We start from the raw sequence: 21,026 nt of genomic DNA, 5'->3' as shown, positions 1-21,026 counted from the left end.
CCTATTAGTCCCAAATGGTTTAGTTCCACAACATATTGACAAGCATAAGCAACTTACAAAACTGCCTTAATTTGTAGTGCTACGTAAGATAACAGAGTTGGCATAAAAGAAAGTATTATCTCCTCCAACACTTCCTGTGCTTCGTAACTGTTTGCTCTTTTTCTCTACACATTTGGCAAAGTAAATATTATTTGAATTATCTCTCCGGAATTAACATGCATTTAAGCTAAAACAATTGTTGCTAATGGGTCTAATTGACCCATTTCACAGAGCCCGACAGTGGAAGACAATTCGGAGAGAAGGTGGCTCGCTCTCCAGCGGTGCATTGCATCCCCCTCTAGTGACCGCTCTGCAGATAAACCTCGGTAGCGCCGCCGGGAAGTTTGGGGTTGTTTTCAGGAACCAATGCAGTTCACGGAAATTATCCCCAGGAATTGTCAAAATTTCCTTATTGCACGCATTTGACTAATATATGAAGACTATAGGCTCCTAGGATTTATCATTATTTATAATGTTGGCCAGCTTAGAGGATAAATTCAGAATGGGACAGTTCAGTCAGGTTGTTTAATTACTTACAGGGGGGAAATGTTGTTTTCGTTGCACAGCACTTTATGAGACGCCTGCCTTCCATCTTAATTCAGGAAAAAATCAGAGGTTGCAATTTTGAAAATTACCATAAATACCTGGGCTTATTTCCCAACCCACTCTAATAAACTAGTTCATTTCCAAGACCTTTGAGGTTTAGTTTTTCTGCGGACATTAACCTAGTCTCTGTTTGTATATTATCAATTTTCTGCAAATACCTCCATTCCAGTGCCCTTTTGTTAATAATTCGAACACTTGTGCACATGCATCTTATGGATAAATCTGAGTGGATAGCAGAAACTCAGAAAAAAAGACCTTTACTTCTTGCTGTTGTGTCCTTCTTCCAAAGTAGAGTTGAGATACTGAGGTTTGAGAAGACACAAAATGTCTGGAGTATTTATAAAATATGTGTAAGTAGAAGATCATCTGGAAGACTGTATGAGCTTTTTAGAATTTCTGACCAGGGCTGATGAGAAGAATTTTGTTTTGTCGATCACTGTGGTGACGTGGCAGTTGTACATTCATTATGTTACAAATTTAATGCAGCTAAAAGCCTTCCAGAGATGGCTACGTATAAATAGTGTAGGTTATGCTATAACTGTTCAGAAGGTTACACCAGTGCATTGGAACAACCCTTTGACTCCTTGACCATCAGAGCAGGGTAACTATCTCAACAATGAGGAACAAGTTGTCTTTTTCTAAAACATATGATCCAGTTTAGCCACAACTCTTAAAATGGAGTGAGAACTTAGAGGAATTGCATGTCCTGTGTTACATGGGAGTTCAGGTCAGATCAATGCTGTGGACCTTCATCTGTAAATCCACCTGCTAGTAGCCATTGCAGATTTGTTCCTCGTTGTCTTTTTTACTAAATCCTCATCCAGTCTTGTTCTAAATGTCCCTCATTCAAGAGGGAACTCATCAGAGTGGCCACTCTGGCATGGGACCTTGTCCTTCACACCCAGTCTCTGCCCAGGAACCTGAGACAGCTGGTAGGAGGCTCTGTCATGCAAAAGACTGTCAGAAAGAGGCAGGTTGGTGATGTGTTTCTGTGTACTTGACTGCTTTATTGCACAGCCACCAATTCTGTCAAATGCCAAGATTCTAGCCAGGAGTGCTACACCAATGTTTCTGGAGAACTGGAAGCCAAATTACATCTGAGGTGGCCCCCACATCCCCCAGGCTGCTCTGCCTGGCTCTGTGAACAAGGATAAGGCATAGCCATTATTAAGTGGCAGGGGATTATTTCAGTTCTCAGCTCCAGGTGCTGGCTTCAGCCTTGTTTTGTCCAACTGTCTGTGCCACTCTGAGAGACAAAAAGATGGGAAAACGCAGTCAAGGGCTGGGTTGGGTGGATGGACAACAGAGCCAGCAGGTGCATGTTCACCCTCTGGTGCCACAGCTTGCTACCCACAGCCATTGGACCTGGAGTGCTGGGAACAGGCACTGGTGCCAGAGAACTCATGAGTTCAAAGGAACCACTGCTTTAACCAAGGGTACACTGAACCAGGATGACTCTGCTTGAATGTTTCTCCGCGTGTGGAGGAAGAAAGCAGCATCTGACACTACCCAAGTCCTCAACGAAAGCGCTACAGAGCTGCTAAGCACTCAGTTCTCAACTCCTGATTACCTTTCTTTATATATGTACCTATTTTTGTGACTGGCTTTCTGCATTACCTTACAGGGCTTTTGAAGGGAGTTTGCTTGTGAGCCAAATGCCGTTAAGCTGGCTGTCTCTCTCCAGGACACTGATGACAACCCTCCAGCACAGCCAGGGCTGCCCAGCCAGGGGCTCCAGCAGCCAGAAGGGTGACAGGGCGAAAGGGCCCCTGTGCACTGGCGGCAGCCCCAGTGCTGGGCAGTGAAGAGCAGGGCATGAAAGCCCCTCTGCCACAGTGCAGGGGAGATGAGCACGATATAAAAAGGATAAGAAATATTTACAGTCTTGTGTGGCAGTATTTTTGTAGTTGTTTTGTTCATACTTGGAAGCTTATTTTTTAAAATCCTTCAATTAATAGAATGGACACATACGTAGGGTTAGATTTCCTCTCAGATGTTATCCATATCCCTCACTGTCTTTGAACAAATCATATGTAAAAAAAGCTGAGTTTTCTTCGCATTACCTTCAATAAACAGGTTTAAACCACCGCGCAAATCCATAACTCACCTCTTTGGTTCAAGTAGTTTTAGGATAAATCCAGCAGGTTTAACTTTAAGCCTCCAAATACCTGTGCTGACAATCTGAGGTGACATTGTGGTTATTCAGTTCTTTACATTCACCGAGGCTTGCAGTTGCTATGGTTTCAAAGATTTCCCTGAAACCAAAACACTTCTACAGGTGTCCATACAAGTAATTATATTTGGTAAATAATTTCTCTGATCTCTAGATGTCCTGACAAGAGATTGCCCCAAATATGACTGACCAAACAGGGTTTTTCCTTCCTAACTCCAGATACCATATCTGGGGCAAAGATGAAGACTTTGTATTGAAATAAACACCTAACAAATGCATCAGGCATGAATTTTCCATTTCCCTGTGATTTCTTGCTGTCTGCTGTTCAGTTAGAAGCCACGAGCCTGAGCCTCACACCAGCTGCAGGGCACCTGAGATCCAGGCCATTTCCTATGGTGCACAGGCAGTTCCAGCTATAGCAGCTGGAGTTAGGATGAGCAGGGGTAGGGAACAGACACAGGGAAGCTCTGCAGCCTTCACATGATAACTCCAGCATTTCCCATTCCTGTCTGCAAAATTCTGCTTGGACAAACCACAGCTCCAGCCACAGACCTGCGCAGCACAGGCTCAGCCCTCCACAGAGCAATTGTTTCCATCAAGTAATGACAAGAAGTGTGTATTTCACTGACAATAAGAGGAAACATTAAAAATTCTCTAAGCGTTCCTGACTCTTGAAGCAGATGCAAGTCTGGCACTTTAGCTGAGACCCAGTTCAGGTCCAGAGTGACTTGGCATGCATCATCAGTTGCACCCTATGAGGTCTCAAAGATGTGATGAAAACCAACATTGTAGGAGTGGAGCAAGACTGAAATCCTGTCTCCAGCAATGCCAAGAGACCAATCTCCATTAGTGCAAGCAGGGAGAAGTTTTCATCCTAGATGCTGCAGTAAGATACAGGATGGATGACGTGTCTTTTTGTTGTAAAGAAATTTAGATATTTAAGAAATGAAGTACCTTTGCCTCTTGAAAGAAACACTTCCATTAATAAGTGTGGTCATTCAACTGAATAGGACTCCACATTGCATCATTATTTTTTCCCCCAGCTTAATGGATTTTTTATGTCTCCAGTGATCCATTCTATTTGGACTCTTCAGATCATTTCCTTCCTTCCTATGTATCAGCATAAGTTAGGAATTACCACTATGAATTTACACTTACGCAAGCCTTAAAAGAGAAAAGAGTCAGTCCATGTATTTTTATTGAACAGTCACCACTGTGTTTACATTCAAACATCATCCTTTTCACCTCATCACTGCGATTCAGTGTGCTTATTGAATAAAGCTGCTATACTTGATCTAGAAATAATTACAGGAATTGTTGCAATCTAGTAGTGATTAGAAAATGACATTCTCATTTATGAGGCTGTTGCATTTGCCTTCTCAGAGTTAATGTGTACTTTCTAACAATATGTATGAGATGTAGTTACAAGTGTTTTATGTATAGACGTTTAACTGCTTAAGCAGGTGATCCTAACTCCTCAAGAGTTTACCTATGAACAGAAAACTGTAAAGTTTTCACCATCTTTAAGGAACTGCATAACAATTACCTTTATTTTTTTCCCTCAGTCACAATATTCTTCTGTACGAGGATGGTCATGCAGTTGTTGCTGATTTTGGAGGTAAGGGGTCGTCAAGAAATATTCATAAACAAACTTCAAATTCACTAACACTAAACGTGTTTACTAGAAAATGACATGTATCTCAAAGCGTAGCGTATAACACCTTCAGTACATTCATGCAAGGACTTCTCATTCTTAGATGGGCTGCTTTTCTGACATTAAATAAGACTGGCAGGCTTCTGTGGGACTGTATTTTAAAGCAGGGCTCAGTGACTGTGGTGACTCCAGATACAGTTACAAATAACCACACGGTCACAAATTCTGGGCTGGATCCTCAGCTTTTGTAAACAGCTACTAAAGTCAATGGAGCTTTGTAGATTTATGCCAGTGCTGAATTTAGCAGGCAAGTTTCAGAATCTTCATTGTCTGTACACACTCTTGTTGAAAAAGAGCTATCACAGTTCATCTGCACTTTCCAAACACCAGGGATAGTTAAAAAAAGAAAACCAACAAACTTTTTATCAAGATTTATGTATAATGAGGTGGGTATCAGTGTTGGCTTAACAGTAATCTTTTTGTTGTTCTGTGTGTTTCAGAATCTAGATTTTTGCAATCCCTGGATGAAGACAATATGACAAAACAACCTGGGGTTTGTTTCTTGTTTTGTTCTACATAATTAGTATAAAACATACAGCAAAGTTAAGAGTATAGAATTTCATCTCTTGTAATGTTTCTCTGTGACGTTTTCTTTTCCTTTAAGCCTTTTCAATAGAAGAGATGAGTGAATATATAATATATGCAAGAGAAAATAATAATTTTTAAAGTTGTCTTTGGAGCTCTATTGCGCCCCATCCTCATACACAGTTTGCTGGCATGTGGTTCCTATTTCTAGTAGGGAATTGATTGTTAGACAGTGATTCTCTTTCAGAGTTATTTTCTCCATTACAAGCCCATCACTCACAGAGAGTCAACTTTGCAAGACAGTACCGTTGTCTTCATAAGTTTTAATCCAGATGGATTCTGTGTTTTCACTCCATGGTCATGACAGTTTGCATCACCTTAATTGCTAGTTGTGGAATAGGGTGGGTGATGCCAAAACAGGGTTGGTCAATCTCCTTTCTAACAATCTCCTTTCTAACAAATTATAACGCACACTCACTGTGTGAGGAGTGACTACTGCTGCTGCAGACGTGGGTCCTGCAGGATTTGATGACATCTCAGTGGGAAAGACTGTCTTGTAAAGAATGTAGATTATGTTAATGAGGTAAAAGGAATCTGCAAAAACACCTTGAACTCATCACTCCAGTGAGAGGCTGGTTGTTTGTGAAGCAGCCTCAGAACTGGGCTTCTGCAGGAAGCGGCGAGGTCCAAGAGAAAAGGTGCCAGCCCAGTGCAGTTGTCAATTTTTTCCGCCTGCTAGCTGGACTGTTAATTAATTGGTGTTAGAAGGCATGCTTGGTCCTGATGACATGGTATCCAGACCTTGAAGCTGGGTGTTCTGATTTTGTTCTAGTATTGCTCTCATGTTTAAAGTCTGGTCAGGTGGGCTTTACAGGGCTGAGACAGCTACCATACTAATGTTGTTATGTATAGTGTGCAATAATACACTGCCTAGATTTTGCAAGCTAAGGGAAAAAATTCCTGGCAACTTTACCAGTTATTTTGTGGTGCCACGGAGGAAAGGGAATAGGAAAAGAAGAAAAAACAAATAAACTAATGCAGGAAAATGTGCATAAGTGAGGAAGCAAACACTGTTAATGTATTCTTTATGTTTCCTGACATGCAGAACCTACGCTGGATGGCCCCTGAGGTGTTCACCCAGTGTACCAGGTACACTATAAAAGCCGATGTTTTCAGCTATGCTTTGTGCCTCTGGGAGCTATTAACAGGTGAAATTCCATTTGCTCACCTGAAACCAGGTAAGATACTCAATGAGTTAATACTTAAACTTCTCTGAATGTAGAGAAGTAGCTACATTGTATGTACATTTTCACATTTGTGTTCCTTTTTCACCGGTCCTTGTTTCACGGCCACTTAACTGAAGATCAAAACTTACATTCCTGGGAGCAGTTCCAGTACAGCATCACCTACATTACCTAAACTTTCTGCAAGATTACTGTTTCTAATATCAGCTGCAGTTAATTTTGAATTAGCCAGTTTACTCTGTTCATACTGTGGTCTAAGTAGACCTAGAAGACTCGAGAGTAGTTAAAGCTCACTTGGAGCATCACAAATTAAATAAAAGGGATAAAAAGTTATACAGGAGTACTGTTTCTCCCCCTGCTTCTCCCCTCATTTCTTTTAAATATATTACATCGACTGAATTACAGGGTCCCTTTTCCTGAATTCTCGGGCTTGTTGCAGCTTTAGAGACAAGCATTTTATGTCCCTTCTTTCTCTGCTGAGACACTGTGCCTAGGGAAGGGCTCTTTCCTTGTCCTCCACTGGAGTGATGAGTCCTTCCTTACCTCCAGAGCACCAACAGTTTATTCGAATCCTATCATAAAACATATTTCCAAAGATTGTGTCGGTGCCCACAAACATGGGGATGCAGTTTTCCCAAATGCTCACATTTGATCTAGGCTATTCTCCTTAATGTTTTTGGTCCTCTCAGTGGCCTAAGTAAGTGTAATTTTCCCTCTTCCATGGATAAGTAAGCTGAGACTTTGTACAAGGTAGTTTTACATACTTTTTATGTACACAGGTGATTTTTCAGATGTAAGAGTCATGATTCACAGCTAGTTCCTCGTCTTCTGTGGTACCTCCAACTACTGCTCATAAAAGATACATTTACACACACAACAAAACCCAGATACTGAATGTGCACATCTGAATTATATATAATTCTGCAAAAAGCAGCTTTGGGGGTGTTGTATGTCTTATAGTCTATGTATAAGCCCTGAATTTATGATATATGCTCACATTATGACTATTCAATTAAATACAAATCTCATCTTTTTCTCAAAGTAATGTATTGCAGGGCAAAGGGTTTTCTTTATGAAAATTTTGTATGTTATCTGCAGAACACTAATTATGCATCACTGACATTTTTTTTCTGGTTTACAGTCACCTCTGTGCTGGCTTAGATGTCTAAGAAGCCATTCTGGTGAAGTTCATTGAAATAATTAGGTGTTGAAAAGAATATCTGAGTATAAAATTTGATTATAATGACAACTAGATATTGTCCATTGAAATAAAAGTAGTTACCTTATTAAAAGCAATTTTGTGTTTTCTACTGAATCTAGTACAGTACCCAATTATATAAGGATATGCTCTATACTAAGATATCCATTCATCAAATTTCTATTTGATGAACATTAATAAACATTTTTATAGGTATTGAATCAAAGTCACTACTTAATTTATCAAATAGAATATCTATTAAAACAGGTGGTGTCTCAATTAAATGACTTCAAATCCTTAAGTCAAACATGATGCTTGTTGAGGTCCGCATCATGCACTCATATGGAACCAAACCCTGCAGCGTATCTTCTAGTTAGCAAGAAAATCTACTGAATGTGCCCAATGATCACCTGTAAAATAGACAAGGTGAAAAAGACATAAAGAATGGTGGTTCTGAGAAGTCACTGGAGAATGTAAAATTTAATATTTATGAACCATAGACTTTACTTCTTTGCTGAAGGTTTTACAGTCAGAGAGTTTGCATATACTTCAAATACAGCAATTAGGCAACAGGTTGATACTTAATTTTATTAGCAGATCATTATACTATTAAGGCTCAGGCCACACAGCAAGTGTCATTCAGGTTTGTAGACAGTTTAGGAAACAGTTGGGATTAACAACCAAGCTGAGACTGTGTAAGTGTGGAGCACAAATACATGTGCACAGAAGGCACAGGAGCTCTATTTCATAAACACTGTGTCATCTCAGCACAGTTGTGCTTACAAAAGCAAAGAAAGAGTGTTTTTGCAGATAGGTGCATTGGATTATTTGTTTGATCTGCCTTTGTTGTCACTGTTTTCTTTTGGGGTCTGCATATATGTGATGCAAGTTCTTCAGCAGATGTGCTGATGTGTTCGTTGCTTGAGCTGTAGGTGAGATGTGTGGGTCTGTCATCAAGTTAGAAAGCCATGAATGGTTTCCAGACCAATCCCATCCTGTTTTCCTGAGAACTGTGGCTCAGTTCTCTACTTGTGTGCTATGTATCCCATGCACGCTTGCACAAGGCCTGAGTGCAAAGGCATCCTTCTGTGCTCTAGGCACAGTCTGCATGCAAAAGTGGACATTGGCAGTTACCTGGTGAGCAATCTTCCATTTAAAATATGTTTTGCAAGGCCCAGGGAGCAAGAGGGAACTCTCTGACATCTGAAGATCCTTTGAAGCTATTTTTCACAGATGATATTCAGTTCACACCCAGAAAAGTGTTGGCATGTGTGCTTTGGATAGAGTTTTGTGAGGAAAGACAGGGGTATAGATGTCTAGGGATTATAGACATGAAACTAGATTTAGAAAATGAACCAATGCATCCTGCATAGAAAAACAATGCAAAGATGACACTTGCATGAAGAAATGGCGTGTTATGATTATGAACACCCAGGTATCAAATACAGGAGATGTTGACTGGCATTCTGCAGTTTACTATTGTTGCCCTGATCCATAAACAAGAACAAATGGATAGAATATTTTTGTAGGTAGATTGCCATTGATTCCTCTCATGGCTTATAGTTGCTCTGACCCAGAGGAAAGGCAGAATATGACCAACCAGTCAAAACACAAAATATTTGGAATTTCAAGGATATCACACAATAGCGATGGAAAGCATCACCAAGTTCAGAGTTTTGGGGAGAACCCAAACCCTTTTTTGTTTTACTCATTTTTGAGAAGAATGGATTGTCATTGTTCTATTCTGCCATTGTAAAGTACTTTTAAACAGATTTATATTTTTAGATTAAGAAAAAGCCCATTGACAGTGAAAGGAAAGCCCAAACCGTATTGACACAAACTTTATAAAGTATTATAGAAGTATACAGAGGCACGCTGTGTTTCTCCCTTTCTTTGTATAAGCCTGACCCAATTAAACTGGTGGAATAAATCCTATTAACCTTGGTAAGATGAGATTTTGCCAATAGGTCATACATCACTTGCATTACCTTTGGCAGAAAAACATAGAGTGCTTTTCATTGTTATCTTAATTTGATTTGCATTTGTCTTCTATTCTTGGTGTCAGCTAGGCAAAAGATGAATCTAGTAGTGTCTGATTCATGCTTCCAAAACCTTGTTGGAGTGGAATCAAAATTAGGCAAACTGTGTTTGCCCCTCCTATCCACAGGCAGTTACAATATCAGAGAATCTGATATTAACATTCTGAAACATCATTACGCAGACAAAAGCTGCAATGAGGACAGATGATGGCTGAAATTAATCTTTTCTTATGATGAATACTGTGATGAGAACAGGATATGGTTAAAAAAATTAGACAGTTCTTGTCACAATCTCGTGGTTGCAATCTTACAGTTCCCTGCCTATTCCATATTCACATCATTTTTAAAGTGTCGGGCAAACCAAGGATTTTACTTAGCTATTGATAGGAGTTCAAAATACATTTGTTTTGACTTGAAAAACTTTTGCTCAAAAAGAATGAGAGATTAATCATGGGTTCACTAAACCTGTAAAGTCAATTAGGAAACCACGTGGCAATTTAGTCTTAGTCAGTAGTGTCTTGCACTTATCGAAAGGCACTTACTAGATTTTTTACTAAAGAAACATTTACTATTAATTTTTGTAACAGAAACAGATGTGGGTTATTTTAAGACGTCTGAGTCTGTTACCACCTTCTCTACAACTCAAGTATACCTATCATCCTCTTAATTTTTTCTTAAAAGTGAGTGGAAAGTTAACTTATTCCCCACCCCATTCCCCCATCCACCACCCGCCAAGCCTTGTTTTTAGGGTTTAAACTGAGTTAGATTGTTTTCATCTATGCTCAGCCTTAACAGTAATGTGTTTCTGTTGGTTGTTCATTTGCAGCGGCGGCAGCAGCCGACATGGCGTATCACCACATCCGCCCACCCATCGGATACTCCATCCCCAAGCCCATCTCTACCCTGCTGATGAGGGGCTGGAATGCCTGTCCCGAGGTGAGTGTCCTGCTTCGCACAGCCAGAAAGGCAAGACAGCAGGAAAGTGGGTGTTTCTGCTTTGACTAGCCAATCTGACTTCATGAGGCTTCGCTAAAAACCCCACCTACCGGTGCAGCAAACCCTAAGACAGGGAAATCATATGTCAAAAAATCCAGAAGAGTTGGTCAGCTTTGGAGGAAAGTAAATTAAGGTTTAGCCATGCAACCAAGCTTTATGTAGTTATGTAACTTCGATTGTGTCTTGAGTTATTATTGAATGAGTAGAAAAATGCTTGCTGCTTTCAGATATTTGTAGGTATTTTCCACAAATTCTTTTTTATTTCCATATAAAAATGGAATCTCTACCACTACAAAGTGAGCCAAATTACCCTGGAGTGTGTAAACTTCTGACTATTTATTTATATTTACTTGTCTCTGTGTTTATTGCTTTTAAATAAATATATTTTTCTCCTCTCAAACACAGAGTAGATAAGACCAATGAGGACACGTTGCCTGGTCCAAGAGACTAGTCCTGATAAGATGATCTTTTAGTGATTCCAAACCAACAGTTTGGAAGTTTAAGAAATAAAGAATTAGGAATTTTTTGAATCTGCCCAGAACTCCTTCTGTGTTTACATTTAGTTCCTGAACAGCAGCCCTAGTTAAGTGTTTGGAAAGCATGCAGTGATCGATTATCAGATTGCCACAAAGGCATCTAAAAGTAGTCTATCAGGGTGTGAGGGGAAGGGCAACTGTCCTGGAGAAAGCCAAACATGAGGCCTTGCCACCAGGAACTTAACAGGTGCCTGTGCTTTATTAGGGAAAGAGGACCAGAAAACTTAGTGAGCAATGTGGATTGGAGATAGAATTTAATAGAGACTGGAAGATTTTGTACTTTCCATCAAGCAAACAGTAGTAAGCCAAGCACTGAAACGTTTTAAGTACTGCAACTTGTACATTACAGAGAGCAGACTTGGTTTTGAGAACTGTAAATGTAAATTTTTACATTTAATTCATGAGATACGTTCCAGGTCATGAACACCACTGGCTGCTCTGATCAGCGAACGTTTCTTGAGTTGTCTTTCTCTCACTTATATTCAGTGCGGTTCTGTTTGGCTCCAAGATGACCAGATGTGGTTTCTGTCTGATTCTTCCCATTACCAAAACCACAATTCAGATAATTGAGTAAAATTGAGGTGAATTACTTTTAATTTTTTAGAATATTTTAATCACAAGCTATTTTCTGAGTTTGAGCTTGTTGAACTCTTCCAACACAATGATGCTAGTAACTTTCAGGAAAGCTGTGGTAACTTATCTGCAGTTTTGCAGAAAGGAAAAGAAGAGTCATAACTGTTTTTTCCTCACTTTCTTTTACCTCTAAAGGTGAAGCATTAGCATATTCCACAGATGGTAGGTACAATATAGCATTAGTAGTAGAGTTTTCATCTTCATTTTTTCTGCAAGGAATTAAAGGCATTTCACTTTCTGTCTAAAAACTACCATTTCTAATTCTAGCAAACAAGCCTCTTCCTGTTCCTCCAGTGGCACTTCACCTTCTTTGAGTATGTGGTAGTTTTGATAAGGTGGATAGTTTTGGAAGCCTTGCAAATCCTACATATCTTCTTTATGCATAGAACTGTTAATCTGAAGACTGGTATAACTGCCTAGTAATATATTTCCATTTTCTGCAGAACTGAGGATACTGGGTAGACCAGGTGTAAATTATCAATTTTTTATAGTTTTGGCACGTTTTGCACTTCCTAACATCCACAATTTATAGCATATTTTTTGTTTTGATATCTGTGATTATTTGTGTGTCCAAAAAGTCCTTCCTGAATCCTTGACATTTCTACTATAGTTAAGTTTTTGTTCTGGATTTTGCATTCTTGTCTTTGGCTGAAGCATTGTGCTGTATTTTCAAAACCTCACTCTTCACACAGTTCAATTCCAGAACGTTTTCTTCCATCTGATAAGGGTTGCTTTTCATCATACTGTACTCTTCTGTTATTCTGCTCCTGACTTTTCTTCTTACCTTTCTCCACCTTTATGGTTTGTGGTTTTTTCTTGTAGAATAATTCTGGAACTTAGTACACTTTCTGTGTTTGCAGGTAAGACTGTTTCCTGGTAACAGAGAAACATTTTTGCCTTCTTCTGGCAATCCACATGGATCACCAGTTTATGGTCTGTAAAATGGTACCATCTTTTGCACATCACACTCCTTTAATTCTGGCAGTGGCTTCCAATGAAATGCCTATTCTTATGGAGTTTTAAGCTGCCTTCTGTTTTTGATGAAGACTGCCATGCTTTGATTGTTAAATACTTTTAAAGCAACTCCTTTGTAAGGATTTCATACATTCTGCTAAATGTGTCATTCCCAATGTCTTCTAAATGACAAAATGGAATTTATCACAATGAGGAATATTATTATTATTATTATTATTATATAGATTAAATAGCTGTTTGGGATGTTTATCTAGGTGGTACAAAATAGCCTTTCTAGTTGCAGCATAACATCAACCATTTAGGTAATATCTGAACCCAGGAATGATAAGACATTATCACCTTAGACCACTACGACGATGACACTCTGATGTTATGGCCACATTTAATAACATCCAATAAAATTAACCGATTGCATTTGAAAGCCCTTCCTGCAGTACAGAGATATCAACATCATCAAGAGCCAGGACTGGGGATGAAGGGAGTATAGAAATGCAGCATTTTGAAGATACAAGCTTTTAAGAAAGGTTTAAGATTGGTACAATTTTATTAAGGTGACTTTCAGGGGGATTTGCTCAAAGAAGACAATCCCTGTCTTGGGAGCAGAAGAGTAGACCTACAGAGAGACATTGGAAGAAGGATGTGGGATAGTAGAAACTCTTGCCTCTGAGAGGGTGATACAAAACAAATTCTTTTATCAGGTAGAATTTATTTAAACCAACATAAACTATTGCTTTTTAAACTGTCTTCAAATGCAAAGGAACATCATTCAGTGCATTAGTTCAAAAACACTTTAAAAATCATAGACTCATAGAATCACCAGGTTGGAAAAGAGACACTGGATCATCGAGTCCAACCATTCCTATCAGTCACTGAACCATGCCCCTCAGCACCTCATCCACCTGTCCTTTAAACACCTCCAGGGAAGGTGACTCAACCACCTCCCTGGGCAGCCTGTTCAAGTGTCCAATGACCCTTTCCATGAATTTTTTTTTTCTAATGTCCAGCTTGAACCTCCCCTGGCAGTGCTTGAGGCCATTCCCTCTTGTCCTGTCCCCTGTCACTTGGGAGAAGTGACAAAAAAAAAAAAGCTTTTGCATCTCTGGCAGAAGTTTCCAAATCTACTCCATCACAGTTACAAAACCATGGTATGTTTCTTGCTTTGATTCTTAAAGTGGCAGAGGATCCCCTTTGTGACTCCTTCCACAGAGAGCATTTCAGAATGCTGCTCTGGTACTGTATTATTCTAAAAATAACCTCTCGCTGTTAAAGTTATTCAAATGCCACTCTATCAATAGCATTCTCATACTCAGGAGTGCTGTGAATGTATGAGTAATTTGAGGGAGTGTAAGGGTGTTCTTTAAAGGCAATTTTCTTGCCGATTAAAAATATCCATCAGCTTTCAGAAGACAGAGTAGGAAAATCTTGAAGTTTGTACTGTTCCTCTGCTTTCTTTTTATAAGCAGAGAAATGTACTAATATGCTACTTTCCTGTCCCTGTCTTATATTAGTCCAATATAATCCACTATAGGTTTTCATTTTAGCCTGACTGCAAGGTTAGGAATCCATGGCTACCACCTACTTAGACTTGCTCATGAATACTTTGATATTTTTATAGCCACATATGCCAGTGTACAGGAGGTATAACATGTCCCTGAATTTTGCTAATGACCACTGATTCACTCAGGTATGTCCTCAATAAATGCACGATGATGGAAAATCAAACTCTATTTTTACTTCTGTGTTTTGAGTTTCATTCTGATTCTTACCTTACAGTTCTTTCTTTTCCTTCTAAAAAGAATCCACCGTTATCAATCTTTGAAAGGTCATGCAGTGCTGTAGTCTGTAAATCTCCCCACTGCCTCTGATTGCTTGTGTTAGTAGCAGGTCTGTAGAAATCCTCTTTCAGGGCCTCTGCTTCATCATTCACAGGCACGTTTCTGAAAAGCTCTTGAGAGAACAACTCTATCAATATGCCCTTGAAGCTTGAGATTGAGCCACTCCTTTTGTGATCAGTGTACTTCTGAACACGCCTTAGTGATGTCTGTAGGCATATGGACATTTTATTCGCAGTTAACATTGCACGAAGCCTATAATCTTGTAGAAAGTGCCATTTTTCTTTGTCAGATCCAACAATAGATATGGCTACAACTTCACTACCTGAGCTAAGCAGTGGTTAGTGGATTCCATAGTAAGATAATGTTCACACTGGGCTGCATCTGGAGTTTTTTGATGTGAGTTCATTTGCTCGACCTTGTTCAAGTTTCCAGTTAAAAAGGCCAAGACTAAACAAGAGAGACTAACATCTCCTGTGACAAATAGGAAATTTAAAAGGCAAAATTGCATACATAAGCATATTGTTAGGAAAATACAAACTTGAAAATACTCTGGTGGTCTCCTTGTAACATACAGTGGCTGAAAATTGAGAGTGGATAATAAAATCAATTACAGCCTTCTGCTGTATCATCTCACAGGCAGCAAACGCACACATATCCACTTGCAACACTGGATAAGATTTTTCAGCCAGCCTATCAGATGCAAGGCAGTGGCAGCTCTGCAGGCATATTCTGCAACAGTGCAGAGATCCCATTAGTCCCTACAGCTAATCACCCAACAACAGTCCCTCAGACTTTATCCAGATAATGCATTCTGAGTAACAGCATATGAGTACAATTTGTTCACATGTAATTCGGGCCATGTAGACCCTACAGAGCTTCGCACTTAACATTGAGCTGAGTTTATCAGGCATTTATCACTAATGCATCTCAGCCTCCTGGCAGGGCTGCTAGCATTGTAAATGACACAATAGTGGACCAGAATTTCCCTGCTCTTTTGAAGAATTGCTCCACCAGACAATTTCTTCACTGCCTTGTAGAACTGATAGTTCCACTTGCTGGCACGTGGCTTAGTAAAACTGGTGTAGCCAAAGACAAGGAAGTCTCATCCGCAAAAGAAAGCTCACTGGAAACACATGATGATGGTCTAGGAGGTGAAAGAGAAAATACTGTGCCTTTTGAAAACTTGGAACAGACCTTGCAGTCTGTAGCGAGAGAGGGAGCAAGACTCTGAGGTCAAAGGCTGCATGAGTAGCAATAACAGATGCAAAGCCACGATTAGCCTAAGCAATAGGAATACTTGAAGCTAAGAAAACAACCATTGGGCTCCAAGATGGGCTGTCACATTTTGCTTTGCTTCCTCAGCAGCTTTTGTCCAAGCATGGAGTATACCGAACCTTCCTGAGCCTGATTGCTTACATGGGATCTCAGCCTTGGGTGATTTGACTGCAGGCAGTGATATGGCTGCAGGCAAAATTTTAAACTGTCAGATGAAAGAGCATGTTCAAAGATGGCTTTTGGCAGGTGTAGAGAAACGAGAGTTAGCCCACAGGAACAAGTGTTCCCTCACTACAGTGGGAGAGGGAAATGTAGGTGACAAGTGTGAAGTGTTGTATGGGACTTCAGGAGATAAAACACCACAACTACCTTAAGAAGCTAAAAGATGTGACAGCTACGTGTGTTACCTTGGGTCTCCCATTCAAAACTAATGCTGAATGCTCACCAGTGGCTCAGGTTGTTAATGCACTGACCAAGAAGCCACACTGATCTCCAAGCAAGGAAACCATCTCTGCAGGACCCCAGCCCTTTTTCTTCATCCTGTGGGGTCTTTCAATTTCCTGGAATTGCTCCTTTTGACTGGGGCACAGAACATCTTAAAAGCACTTCTGACTTGTCCTAAGCATCCCCTAAGGGATGCTGAAGGTGTCAGGTTTTACAGGAGCAGCTGTAAAAGAGGAATAGGAACACAATTTACAAGTTGTAGAAGTATTCTTGTTCTTGATCTCCATTTCCTAATGTAGCTTTAATCCTAAAAAGATCATATTTGTGAACTTTGGAGCTGGGAAATCTTTTTTTTTTCACTTGTTCCAATACAAAGAAAGTGGTTCTCTTGTATTATTGAGGGCAAAAAATAATTACTCGTTGCTTTTTACTCTCTGAAATTCCAGGAAGGTGCCTGTTCCTTTAATATTGATTTATTCAAAGAGTACTCTCACTATGTTGGCTATTCGCTAAATATCAAGTGTTAAATATATTTTGGTACTAAAAAAGAACAAATAGATTCAGCTGTAAATCTTTCCCCTTCTGCTTTGCAGAAATCACATTCTGGTGTCCTCTGGCTCTTCCCTCAGTGTCTGCAGAGACAGATGAGGGGTCACTTACAGGACCTCTCTGTAGCAAGGCCATTCCAGCTGTTGCCTGGAGAATGTAGGACATCAGCTCATGTGCATGTGGAGGGTCTCTTGGATAATCACCTATGAAAGCATTAACAGTTCCAGAGGTGACACCAATTTTTGCATTTCCCCTTGAAACCTGCCAATAGCAGTGATTGATAATGGTGTAGCCAACTCCCAGCGTAAGACTTCGTGAATACATGGCAAGACTCCAACCAATGATAAGGGAAGTTCTGTGATGAGGATACTATGGGAAGTATGGGAAGATGAGAAAGGTTGGCAGTGACAACCACACTCTTCCTTGCCAGCCTCAGGTGGCAAAAATGCTGAAATTTCGTAGAATCACAAAATCACCAGTTTGGAAAAGACCTCTTGGATCATTGAGTCCAATGATTCCTATCTGCCACTAAACTGTGTCCCTAAGCACCTCATCTACCTGTCTTTTAAATACCTCCAGGGATGGTGACTCTACCACCTCCCTGGGCAGCCTGATGACCCTTTCTGTGAAAAATTTCATTCTGATATCTAGTCTGAACCTCCCCTGGTGTAGCTTGAGGCCATTCCCCCTTGTCCTGTCCGCTGTCACTTAGGACAGAAAGAGAGTCTGGGAGTTAATGGTGATGCCGAGTGGCTCCCTCTCTCCACTCTGAACTGCATTCTCTCTGTCAGTGCCCAGTTCTGTTGGTCTGTCCACGTGCATTGCCCAGCTCACTACCATCATCTCTGCCTCCCAGCCCTCCACCAGCCTCCTGTTTCATCCAGGCACTTGATGGCTTTTCAGAATCATCATGTAATTCTCCTGTTTCTCCTGTGCATCTAATTACCAGACTTTTTTTTTTTTCCTATGCCATGACATGACATATTTGTTCAAAAAACTGAAAGCCATCTGTTCTATTATATTTCAAAATTACTACATTTCTTATTATTATTATTGCTGCTGGTTTGGGATGCATTTTTCATTGCTTAGGGAAGTAAGAAAGCAATAAAACTTCAAGGCAGGCAAGGCACGAGCCAATAACGTATGCATTCCACATGCATAGATTGCTCAGAGTGGTTCATTCCCATCAGCAATGTCACCGCTGATCTTAAAATGGGCCTCTCTGATTCCAGCTCCCTAAACTCTTTATGAGTCTTCCTACTATTCTGATTTTCCCACTGCATGATATGGAATCCAATTTTCAGAGTCTTTAAATAGTAAGAACAATGAATATTCCTTTCCTAGCTGATATCCTGGGAATTTTCATGTGGAGCTCTGATTAGTGCTGATAAAGACAATCCTCAGATATGTGTTACAATTAATTAACTCTTCTTTAGGATAGAAAGCAACTGTACTGCAAATATCAAAAATGTGTGTTGCATCTGCTGCAATTACTGTCTCATGTTTGCAGGTCAGGAGTCAGTTTAACAATGAGTTATTGCAGTGCAGTTGTTGCTGCAGCACCTTTCTAACGAGCTGTAATTGTGACTAGTTTGTAAGGACCAGACAAGTCAGTCTGATTGTGCCAATGAACTCCATAGCAACAGCATTTAACCAAATACAGTGCACAACTGTCCTCTTGTGCTGTTAAAAAATGGTGGTTAATGAAAGATTGTTTGATGTGGGCTTTTGCAGTTTGTTGCTACGTCTGCTTTAGAGAGAACGTGAACTAACTAAGGCAAGATTGCACAACCACCATCATCCTCACACTGATAGCCTTCAGGGCCATAGACAGGTTTAATGGTGCTTGACATGATCCAAGGTAAGGGACACCAGTGACTTTCTCCTAACTGGTCTATATAGCTCTTTCCTTATATTGAGGGTCAAAGCTTCCAAAGTAGGTTTGACAACCAGCTATTTCTAGATGTTATGTGCCAGCTGTATCTCCTGACTGGGTGGATTAGATACAGACCTGTCTATTTGCACATGAAAATGCAGCAATAGATATGTATGTGGGCACTTGTGCTAGTTGAGATGAGTCAAGGCTGTCTCACTAATAATCTTACTGCTCTGGCAGTCAAAGAATCACAGAATCACAGAATAACCAGGTTAGAAGAGACCCACCGGATCATCGAGTCCAACCATTCCCATCAATCACTAAACCATGCCCCTTAGCACCTCGTCCACCCGTGCCTTAAACACCTCCAGGGAAGGTGACTCAACCACCTCCCTGGGCAGCCTGTTCCAGTGCCCAATGACCCTTTCTGTAAAGAATTCTTTCCTAACGTCTAGCCTAAACCTCCCCTGGCGGCGCTTAAGGCCATTCCCTCTTGTCCTGTCCCCTGTCACTTGGAAGAAGAGGCCAGCACCCTCCTCTCTACAACGTCCTTTCAGGTAGTTGTAGAGAGCAATGAGGTCTCCCCTCAGCCTCCTCTTCTCCAGGCTAAACAACCCCAGCTCTCTCAGCCGCTCCTCATAAGGCCTGTTCTCCAGCCCCTTCACCAGCTTTATTGCTCTTCTCTGGACTCGTTCCAGAGCCTCAACATCCTTCTTATGGTGAGGGGCCCAGAACTGAACACAGGATTCGAGGAGCGGTCTCACCAGTGCCGAGTACAGAGGGAGAATAACCTCCCTGGACCTGCTGGTCACGCTGTTTCTGATACAAGCCAAGATGCCATTGGCCTTCTTGGCCACCTGGGCACACTGCTGGCTCATATTCAGTCGGTTGTCAACCAACACCCCCAGGTCCCTCTCCTCCAGGCAGCTTTCTAGACAGACTTCTCTTAGTCTGTAGCACTGCATAGGGTTGTTGTGCCCCAAGTGCAGGACCCAGCATTTGGCCTTGTTAAACCTCATGCCATTGGACTCAGCCCAGTGGTCCAGCCTGTTCAGATCCCTTTGCAGAGCCTCCCGACCCTCCAGCAGATCGACACTTCCACCCAGCTTAGTGTCATCCGCAAACTTGCTAAGGGTGCACTCGATGCCTTCATCCAGATCATTGATGAAGACATTGAACAGGGCTGGACCCAGCACTGAGCCCTGGGGGACCCCACTTGTCACTGGCCTCCAGCTGGATTTCACACCATTTCCCACCACTCTCTGGGCCCGGCCAGCCAACCAGTTTTCCACCCAGGAGAGTGTGCGCCTGTCCAGGCCAGAGGCTGACAGTTTCTCAAGCAGAATGCTGTGAGAAACTGTGTCAAAGGCTTTGCTGAAGTCCAGGAAGACCACATCCACAGCCTTTCCCTCATCCAGCAGCCGAGTCACTTTGTCATAGAAGGCGATCAGGTTAGTCTGGCAAGACCTGCCTTTTGTGAACCCATGTTGACTGGGCCTGATCACCCGGTTCTCTTGCATGTGCCTCATGAGAGCACTCAAGATCACCTGCTCCATGACTTTCCCTGGCACTGAGGTCAGACTGACAGGCCTATAGTTTCCTGGGTCCTCCCTGCGGCCCTTTTTGTAGATGGGCACAACATCAGCCAGCCTCCAGTCCAGTGGGACTTCCCCAGTCTTCCAGGACTGTTGGAAGATGATGGAAAGGGGTTTGGCCAGCACATCCGCCAGCTCCTTCAGTATCCTAGGGTGAATCCCGTCCGGCCCCATAGACTTGTAGCTGTCCAGTCGGGCTAGCAAAGCTCTGACCACCTCCTCTTGGATCACGGGAGCCTCATTGTGCTCCTCTAGCTCCTGGGAACACAAGAATTCGGGGTTTGTTCATAACTTCCATGCATTGACAGTGTTCCTTGGTGACAGAAAATAGAAAGCAGCCAGATGAATATCATCTCTATGAAGCATTTCTCACACAGGTGACTATAGAGATGGGAAGGTCCTTTATATGCTCCTGAGCAGGCATGCTTCTCAGCCAGGCAAGAGGTTCTGTGTGCTCTATGAAGCCATCTCTAAATCTGCCACTGCAGCAGTTGCATGACTGTTTTTGCACATGGCTCCAAACTGCCTGAAAAGTCAAGTAGCATACTCCAGAGGTCGGGAATTCAATTCGCTTGGAAAATGTTCCACAAAGTGGGTTAGCTGCTTTAGAAGATGCATTACAGGGATAGACTTCAGGTTTGGAAACTTTGGCCTAGTCGGTTGATTTATTGGTACTATTCTGGAATTCAAGGTTTTAACTGAACAATGTGGAAGCTTCTGTTCTGATGAATGGGAGCAGATTTTGGAGCCTGTGTAGTTTTCTGGTGTTACGGG

General features: G+C 41.3%; 1 pseudogene; it reads left to right on the top strand.

Moving 5' to 3' along the window:
- Positions 1-21,026, top strand: part of LOC138723114 (serine/threonine-protein kinase TNNI3K-like) — a 76,910-nt pseudogene that overhangs the window by 44,204 nt on the left and 11,680 nt on the right.

This window comes from Phaenicophaeus curvirostris, chromosome 8, assembly GCF_032191515.1.
Source record: "Phaenicophaeus curvirostris isolate KB17595 chromosome 8, BPBGC_Pcur_1.0, whole genome shotgun sequence".
NCBI classification, from domain to species: domain Eukaryota; kingdom Metazoa; phylum Chordata; class Aves; order Cuculiformes; family Cuculidae; genus Phaenicophaeus; species Phaenicophaeus curvirostris.
The sequence above is the reverse complement of the archived record's forward strand: the minus strand, read 5'-3'. Positions and strand labels throughout refer to the sequence as shown.